The 8,594-nt window shown below is 39.0% G+C and overlaps 1 long non-coding RNA gene across 12 annotated transcripts in view; it reads left to right on the top strand.

The window, feature by feature from the left end:
- LOC105261690 (uncharacterized) overlaps window positions 1-7,853 on the top strand; it is a 36,831-nt gene extending 28,978 nt beyond the window's left edge. For 11 of the 12 annotated variants that reach the window (XR_009342238.1, XR_009342242.1, XR_009342235.1 and 8 more), the window contains 4 exons: window positions 6,919-7,001; window positions 7,068-7,374; window positions 7,429-7,573; window positions 7,715-7,853. This is a non-coding gene — a long non-coding RNA (uncharacterized LOC105261690). Of the gene's footprint in view, window positions 1-778; window positions 928-6,918; window positions 7,002-7,067; window positions 7,375-7,428; window positions 7,574-7,714 lie in introns of all 12 variants that reach the window. The other variant, XR_009342245.1, reaches the window with a different exon arrangement.
- The last annotated feature ends 741 nt before the right edge of the window (window positions 7,854-8,594 follow it).

The following is an 8,594-nucleotide window of genomic DNA, read 5'->3' as shown; positions in this document are numbered from 1 at the left end:
GATACACTTTCCAGTCCCAGTTTTGATTCCCTTCGGCTTGATTTTACCCCTTTCGTGCACAATAAACATTATAAACATGAAATCGGATGAAGATATATCTAAATCTGAATCGTTTTCCACAAATAGATCTAAAGTTTATCCATAAGATTACAAAACCCTTCTGTGTGAAAACTGACCCACATTTTTTACATAATGCAGATGCTGCTGATCATTCTTTTTGTTAAAATGTTGTAGAAACTACGTTATTTCTAGTAATACTTCAAAGTTGAGTTATTCTAATCATAAAATTATTCTAAACCAAGAAATTTTTATTTTCTTTTCTTTCTACAAAACATGGCGTTGGAAAAGGGATAAGCTATACTGAACTCATCGGGTGCATAAGCTTCAACATAACTTAAATTTTCCTGGACTATGATTAGCGTAGGCTACACCCACTGCACTTTTTGTTTGTTTTTTTTTTTTTTCAACACATGTAAAGCCTCGGTGGATGTCTATCTCTGTATGTACAGAGATAGGGCAATAACAAAAGACTTGGACAGAAACTTGTACAAAGGCTGACATTTTAATTCTGTAACTAAATGTGACGATATTGTTGTTGGTAATATACTATAATACTATATTTTACAAGCATAGTACCACATATTGGACAAATAACAGTGGACATGACGAAGAGCAAAATAATTTAAATAAATAAATGGACACCCAGAACCAACTTATTCTATTATTGCACTTAATAAAAATTATTGCACTTGTTGGGGACACTCCTCAACCTTTCTAGGTTTGACCACAACGGACCACTTATCCCTGGCCAACCTGGTTCCCTCTCTATAACGCAGGACTACTTACTCTGTCGCCAATCACTTTACGCGTTCTCTGCCTACGGGGAATCTTCTGGGCACTATATGTCTGCTGGAACTTGGTCACAAAGTAAGGCACAACTTTCACTTATTTTTTCTTCCTTTTATTCAATATTTCAATTTCACAAATTATTTCTCTATTTTTTTAAGGCTTCAGGTTTAACTACTTTGGCGGTTGCACTGTTAATGGCCGATCAAACGAAAAAACAAAAAAAAAAAACGAAAACAAAACAAAAGAGAACACAATATGAGTGTTCTATGTCCGTGTTATTGCCAGTGGCCGCCGTTAGAAATAGAGGAGCGGGCGACGTTTATGGGGATCATTTTAGTGTTGCCCATTCGGCGTTTCCCCATAAACATCCTCCCCCCGTTGGGATCTTTCCCAACTTAAAAAAAAAAAAAACAATTCAATTTTAAAATAGGGTAATTCAATAATATAATATAACTCAAGGATGAATTCATCAGGTTCCAGCCTGAACGGTAAATTAAAGTCCTTCTGCTAGCCTCGGGTAAGTTAGCACCGCTTGGGAATTTCTCCAAAAAACGTCCAACCAAAAATCGTGTTTTGGACGTATGGCATACTTGGCTCCAAAATAGGCAGTCCCATATATATGCCATCAGTGGCATCCCTTCCTAAAATGACGCTAATTGGACCAGGTCGGTAAAAGTGCGTGTCGGCTACAACCTGTTTCGGGTAAATAGATGGTATACGACGGACGTCGAGATAATGACTGGGTTCCATGATGCGGTCCGATTGACATATCCGTAGTGTGGCTGTATACGTCCTCACGTTGTTGTTCGTTGAGGTCAACACTACCTTGAGGAAGGAGCCAAATTGGGGGTCATATGCCGGGAGAGGATGACCAAAATAAATACAGCTATCCTGGGCCATAGGGTTAAGCAGTACCCTAACTTTCACAGCGGGCTCTATTTTGCCAGGACTGTGTAGAAATGCCTCCGCGGTCATTTTCACCCAATATTTTAGGCTCGCATCCAAGGGATGCATCAGAGTGTGGTGGGCGAGTTTACAGGTACGGCAACCGGTTTGGCAGGGACAGAAGGAGATACGGTGGCCCATGCCGAGACAGTTAATGCAGTACCGCAACCTGCGCACAAATTGAGCCTTTCCTCCGGGATCGAGTTGGAGGAAGGTTCTGCAGTGGCGCAAAGAATGTCTGGTGTAACACATCGGGCATTTGAAGTCGTCGTTGAAGCTCATCTGCAAGGAAGGGAAATACAATTAATAACACAATTTCGTAGGGAAAGACATCATGGGACCATTGTGACTGGAATGTGAAACAAGTTTTATTCGGAGCGAGGAAGTACAACTAATTTGTGGACCGGGCGAGAAATATTACCCCACTGTGTTTTTAAGTCCACAACACGCACTCGATTGTCCTGACCATGGTGCACTTTATGACCCGACCCAAACGCCAATCAGATGGGGCAAGAGCGTCATTTTGTATCACCACTAAGTCGTTTAAACGCAGACCCTCGTGGGCCTTTTTCCATTTGGGGCGTTTGTGAAGTTCCCTTAGATATTCCGACTTCCATCGTCGGCAGAACTCTTGAGAAATCAACTTCACACGTCGCCAACGATTCAATAAAGAAGATTTATTTTCGACTTCCTCTGGTTCAGCTGGGGAAAGTAATGATCTTCCAATTAGAAAGTGCCCTGGAGTAAGGGCATTGAAGTCATCAATATTGTCGGATAGAGGAGTAAGAGGCCGAGAATTCAAACACGCTTATATATTGGCGAGAATAGTCGAAAATTCTTCGAAAGTGTGTCTTATCTGCCCTGCTATCTTCTTCAGGTGACCTTTACAGCTTTTGACTTCGTCCTCCCAGAGACCACCCATGTGAGGTGCGGATGCAGGTATGAAATGCCATTCTAATTTTAGGAATCCATATCGAGTAACGGCATCCTCCTTCATTTCTGAGACAACCTTAATCAAATTAGCCCGAAGTTCTCGATCAGCACCTACAAAGTTTTTTCCATTGTCTGAGTACATATGGGTAGGACACCCACGTCTGGCTACAAATCGAGAAAGTGCGGCCATGAAGGCAGGGGTGGATAGATCGCTCACAGGTTCCAGATGGATAGCCTTTGTGGTAAAATATACGAAGAAAAAAATGTAACCCTTCGAAATGCGACAACCTCTACCATTAAACGTTTTTATTTCAAAAGGGCCGGCGAAATCTACTCCAGATGTGGAAAATGGTCTACCAAAGGTGGTCCTTTCGGGAGGAAGTGCCGCCATCAGCTGAGTTTGTCGTTTTCTTTGAGCCAAGACACACTTGGTACATGATCTATAATGGTTCTTCACCAAATTTCTCCCTCTGATGATCCAACATTCGAGTCTAATAGTGGCAAGAGTAAGCTGAATGCCGCCGTGATTAGTCTGCCTATGAACGTGATCGACATACAGCTTGGCAAATCGACTTCGATAAGCTAAAATTATTGGATGCCTTTCATTATACGAGAGTGTAAGAGAGGAACTTAAACGCCCGTTTGCCCGAATGAGTCGATCCTTGTCTAAAAAGGGGTTTAGAGAAAGTAAAGGGCTGCAAGATTCCAGTCGTTTATTTTTGGTGAGACAGTCGTACTCTGAGGGAAAGTGAATTCTTTGAGACAAAGACATCAAACGATTACGGGCAAAGCTAATTTCTTTGGACGAAAGCTTTATACTTTTAAAGTGAGCTAACTTTTTACTGTCTGGGTGGGTTCTTCGGACAAACCGAAAAGCGTAAGCAATAGCGTGAACAGCTGTTGATAGTCGAGAAAATCTTTCTAAAACATCCTCTTCCACGGCAGATCGAGCAAGGTTAACTTTGATTGCTTTCGATTCAAGACTGGTCTCCTGAATCACCACAGCGGAGGGCCATTTGTTATTATCTAGTTTAAGCCAATGGGGTCCATGCCACCACAAATCAGACTCCTTAAGCTCCAAGGGAGTCCGCCCCCTGGTTGCTAGATCTGCAGGGTTTTCATTAGTTGGCACATGACGCCATTCATTTCCAACTTTTTCCTGAATAATCGAAACTCTATTCGCTACAAAGGTTGTCCAAGTAAACGACGGTTTTTTGAGCCATGCTAATACTATGGTTGAATCAGACCACGCAAACAGCGGAGCCTTTGTATGTATTTCAATCTTACAATTCGGTGAATATTTTACCCAACGTGGTATGCTTAGTTCCTCTATTCCTCTAGAATTGGAGACAAAAGATTTCCAATTTAAAAGGGTAAGGGATTTCAGTGAATCGTCCCAACCAATATCATCCAGCCAAAGCTGCTGCAATAAAAGTTTTGCCGTCACGACAATTGGAGCAAGCCATCCGAGAGGGTCGAAAATCTTTGCAATTGCCGATAAAACTTGTCTCTTTGTGTATGAAGTTTTTTCCTCTATTTTCTCAATTACGAAGTAAAAACTATCCGCAGAGGCATTCCATCTAATGCCCAATGTCTTCGCAGAACACTTGTCCCCGAGTTCAAGAAATTATGCATGCAAGAGATGCTCACGAGCCAGACCATTCAAAATTTCTTTTGAGTTAGCTGTCCACTTTCTTAGCTCAAATCCAGCTGATTTTAAAATATCTGTAAGCTGGTCACGAGCTGTTAGTCCTTCTGAGACCTTATGGACTCCCACTAAGGCGTCATCGACATACATATTATTTCTCAAAATTTTCGAGCCAATAGGAAACTTATCTTCCTCGTCATCTGCTAATTTTAAAAGCGTTCTAAGGGCCAGATAGGGTGCGCAATTAACACCAAAAGTGACTGTCTTCAACTGATAGTCAACTAATTCTTCCTCTGGGGAAGTTCTAAACAATAATCGCTGATACTTTTTGTGTTTTGGATTTATCCAGATTTGGCGATACATCTTTGAAATATCCGCATTAAATACATATTTGTGTATGCGCCAATTTAACACCAAGGATATAATATCCTTTTGCAATGTCGGACCAACGTATAATGCATCGTTTAAACTTTTCCAATGAACTGAGGGACACGAGGCATTAAAAACCACCCTCAACTTTGTCGTTGTGCTTTCAGGCTTAAACACCCCATGGTGGGGTAAATAAAAACAATCCTGGTAGTTTACAAGTCCTTCAACCTTCTCCATATGTCCCAGAGCTAAATATTCTAAAAGGACCTCCTCGTAATCAGACTTGCGACTCGGATTTCGCAATAATGAGGTTTCGTTACGCAAAAATTTAGTAAGGGCTATATACCGACTAGATTTGGACGACAGAGAGTAAGATAAATCAGAACGGAAGGGCAAGTCTACTACATATCTTCCATCGGGACATCGCAACGTAGTAGATCGAAATATTTCCTCGCACCTCTGGTCGTCCGATGATACAATAGGGGCCTTAGGTACTTCCTCAATTTCCCAAAATTTAGCCAATTGATTTTGTACCGAAACTCTAGTGCAGTGTGAGACATGAACTGAATGTTGTTTGACCAAATTCGTAGCTGGTCCGGTCAATATCCATCCAAAAACAGTTTCTTGGGCTACCAGAGATCCGAGTATATTTTTCCCAACTCCACTGAGCAACATATTTGGATATACATTTCCACCGAGTAAGATGTCAATTGGACCACGTTCATAAAATTTGGGATCCGCATAATCTAAGTCCTAACTTAATCTAATGGCTGTGTGGGAATATCCCCAGTTATTTCTGGCACCACAAACGCCTCTAAGTCCAATGAGAATGATCGGTTCTTAATTGATCCAATTGTGACAGATGCAATTTTTGAACATTTTGTTAAATGCTCTCCACCGAGTCCAGAAATATCGGCAGACACAGAACATTTTAACATCTTCTGAATACGAGAAGAAATAAATGTATCGTCTGAGCAAGGGTCCACCAACGATCGAATTCTATATGAAACTCCATTTTTCATAATGTTTACCCAAGCTGTAGCAAGCATTGTCCTATTAGAGACCTTTGTATGAAATATACGTGCATTTGAAGAAGTCGTTTGTTTATCCGAGGGTAAGTTTGTAGTCGAATTAGAATAGTTAGTGGGTTCATTGACATTATTCCCATTATTCGGAGGCATTCTCTCCTTTTGAAGAAGAATATTATGCATTGACTTGCATTTTGAACAACACACTGATCTACAGTCTGCTGCTCTGTGACCTTGAGCTAAACAATTTATGCACCGGTTTTCTCTTTTTACAGCATTCAGTCTATTCCTAAAATCCATGCTCAGAAATTTAGGACAAGATTGCAAAGAATGAGTTCCTTTGCACAGATTGCATTTATTACCATTTGTTTTAGTATGATGAACTCTAAATTGTTTTGATTTATCATACTGGTTAAATTTGGGGCGAGCGTTTTGATTGGACTGGTTCCCATTTGAGCAAGTTATGTCGGAAACACTTTCCAAAGCTTGAAATCTGTCCGTCAAAAATTTATTCAAGTCCTCCCAATGAGGCATTTCAGTTTTATTCACTATGGACTGTTCCCAAAGAGAAAGAGTAAGCTTCGGTAGTTTAGAGGAGCATTGATATACAAAAATTGGGTCCCATGACTTCACATCGATTTTGTATAACTCAAGCACAGAAATGCAATTTGTGACATCCCGTTGTAACCTCTTTAGGCTGCTAGCCGATTCTTGCCCACAATGAGCCAAATTAAATAAATTTCTCAACTGTGTATTTACCAATATTCTCTTATTTTCATATTGGTTTTTCAGATTGTCCCATGCAATCGTAAAACCTTCGGCAGTTAGGGGAATGTGACGATTTATCTCCCTTGCTTCACCGCTCGTCTTTTGAAAAAGATGGTATAATTTCTCAACAGAGCTAAGTTTTTTGTTAATCACCCCTACTCTGTAAGTCGTCGCCAAAGGCGTCGTCGTCTCAAAGTCGTTGTCACTCGTTGACGTCGGCGTTGTCACATGAATGCAAAATTGGTACTTTGTAAGACGTCGCAGCCAGTGACGCCTGCGTATCGATAATTTACCACCAAAAAGTGTAATCCCTAACGAATAAAGAAAATTTTCTTCAATTTGTTTGGTAAAATGATTTATTTTATTTATTATTTCTAGTGATGAAGAACAGAAAAAAGCCTTCGTATACAAAGAAAAATTATAAGGCAAAGGTCAGATATATTTAACCTACCACATATCAAGTAAGTTTTATAGTTTATTTTGGGTCATGATACATGCCATTCATAAAATATATCATTTATCTACAGGTTTCAAAACCATTTTCGCATCAATAAAGCAGCATTTAAATACTTGCTTGATACTATTGAGCCGAAAATGAAGAAAAGTATTCGGTAAACTTCTGTGTCCACCACAATAAAGTTGGCTACAACTTTACGCTTTTTGGCACCGAGGATGAGAAAGCCGAAGCAAAACTAGCTTTTTTTGAAAAAACAGGGTTTTCCAGGCGTCATTGGATGCATAGATGGGACCCACATAAAGATAATTACACCGAAGAAGGAGAAGCAAAGCATTTATTATAACCGTAAAGGATTTTTTAGTTTAAATGCTATGATTGTAAGTAATGAAATTATTTTGTGCAATTAAGATTCTAATTTAAGTTTTACTTAGATTTGCGATCACAAAATGCGGATAAGGTATTTGGATGCTCAACATGCTGGCTCAGCACATGACTCCTTGATTTGGAATATGAGCCACGCCAAACAAATTTTGCGCGAACGTTATGATGGTGGTGACCGTAATAGTTGGATTTTAGGTAAAATGCATCACCATGAGAACAGAATATCAAAAAAAAAAAAAAAACGATTCACAAACCTTGGTTGTCCTTTCAAATAAGAAATTTTTCGTTTTGTTTTCATACTCTACATATACGTACTAATATATGATTTTTATGCAGGTGATGCAGGCTATCCGCTAGAGCCATACCTGATGACGCCATATCGTTCTTCTCAAGAAGGGAGTGCTGAGGCTGTTTTTAACAATAAACATGCCAAAGCAAGAAATATTATTGAAAGAACCATTGGTGTTTTAAAAAATCGCTTTCGCTGTTTACTCGGCGCTCGTCAACTTCATTATAAGCGTGAAAAGGCAACTAAAATTGCAAATGTTTGCTCAGCATTACACAACATTTGTATTGCATATGGTGTAAATGATCTAAGCGAAGATGTACCTGTACAACTCAGCAATGAAAATGTTGAGAATGAAGACGAAAATATACAAAGTATTGAAGCTTCACAAATACGAGACCAAACAAAATCCACTTTTGTTTAAGTTTGTTGATTTTAATAAAAAAAATTCATTGTTTATGTATTAAAACTTAAAAAAAAGTTCATTCTTATTTCAAACTTAGAATTAAATTCAGACTCTAAAAAATAAAAAAATTTAAATGAAATACATAAATTCATTCTTATAGAATGAAAAAATTACTAGGTACTACTTATTAATATTTATGTAAAGCGCAGCTATCACAATTTTTGGCTTCATTGGTCAGATTCATTCAGCTTTTGCAACTTCCTCTTTTTGATTTCCAGCGCAATTTTCTTTATTTCCACTTCGTTTTGGAACAACTCTTCCTCTCTTTCATGTTTTCTTCTTAACAATTTCAACTTCTCTTTCTTAATTTTAATTATTTCCTTTTCGTTTTCATTTTGTCTTTTTAGTAATTTTAACTCCTCTTCCTGAAATTTTTTGGCGTCTTTTAATGTGTTTTTGATTGAGTTCATGGTGCGGGAAATCTCATTCAACACCTTTTCTTGCATATTGTTATGCAGTTCAAA

This window comes from Musca domestica, unplaced genomic scaffold (genome assembly GCF_030504385.1).
Source record: "Musca domestica strain aabys unplaced genomic scaffold, Musca_domestica.polishedcontigs.V.1.1 21, whole genome shotgun sequence".
NCBI classification, from domain to species: domain Eukaryota; kingdom Metazoa; phylum Arthropoda; class Insecta; order Diptera; family Muscidae; genus Musca; species Musca domestica.
This window is presented reverse-complemented; position numbering and strand designations above follow the sequence as displayed.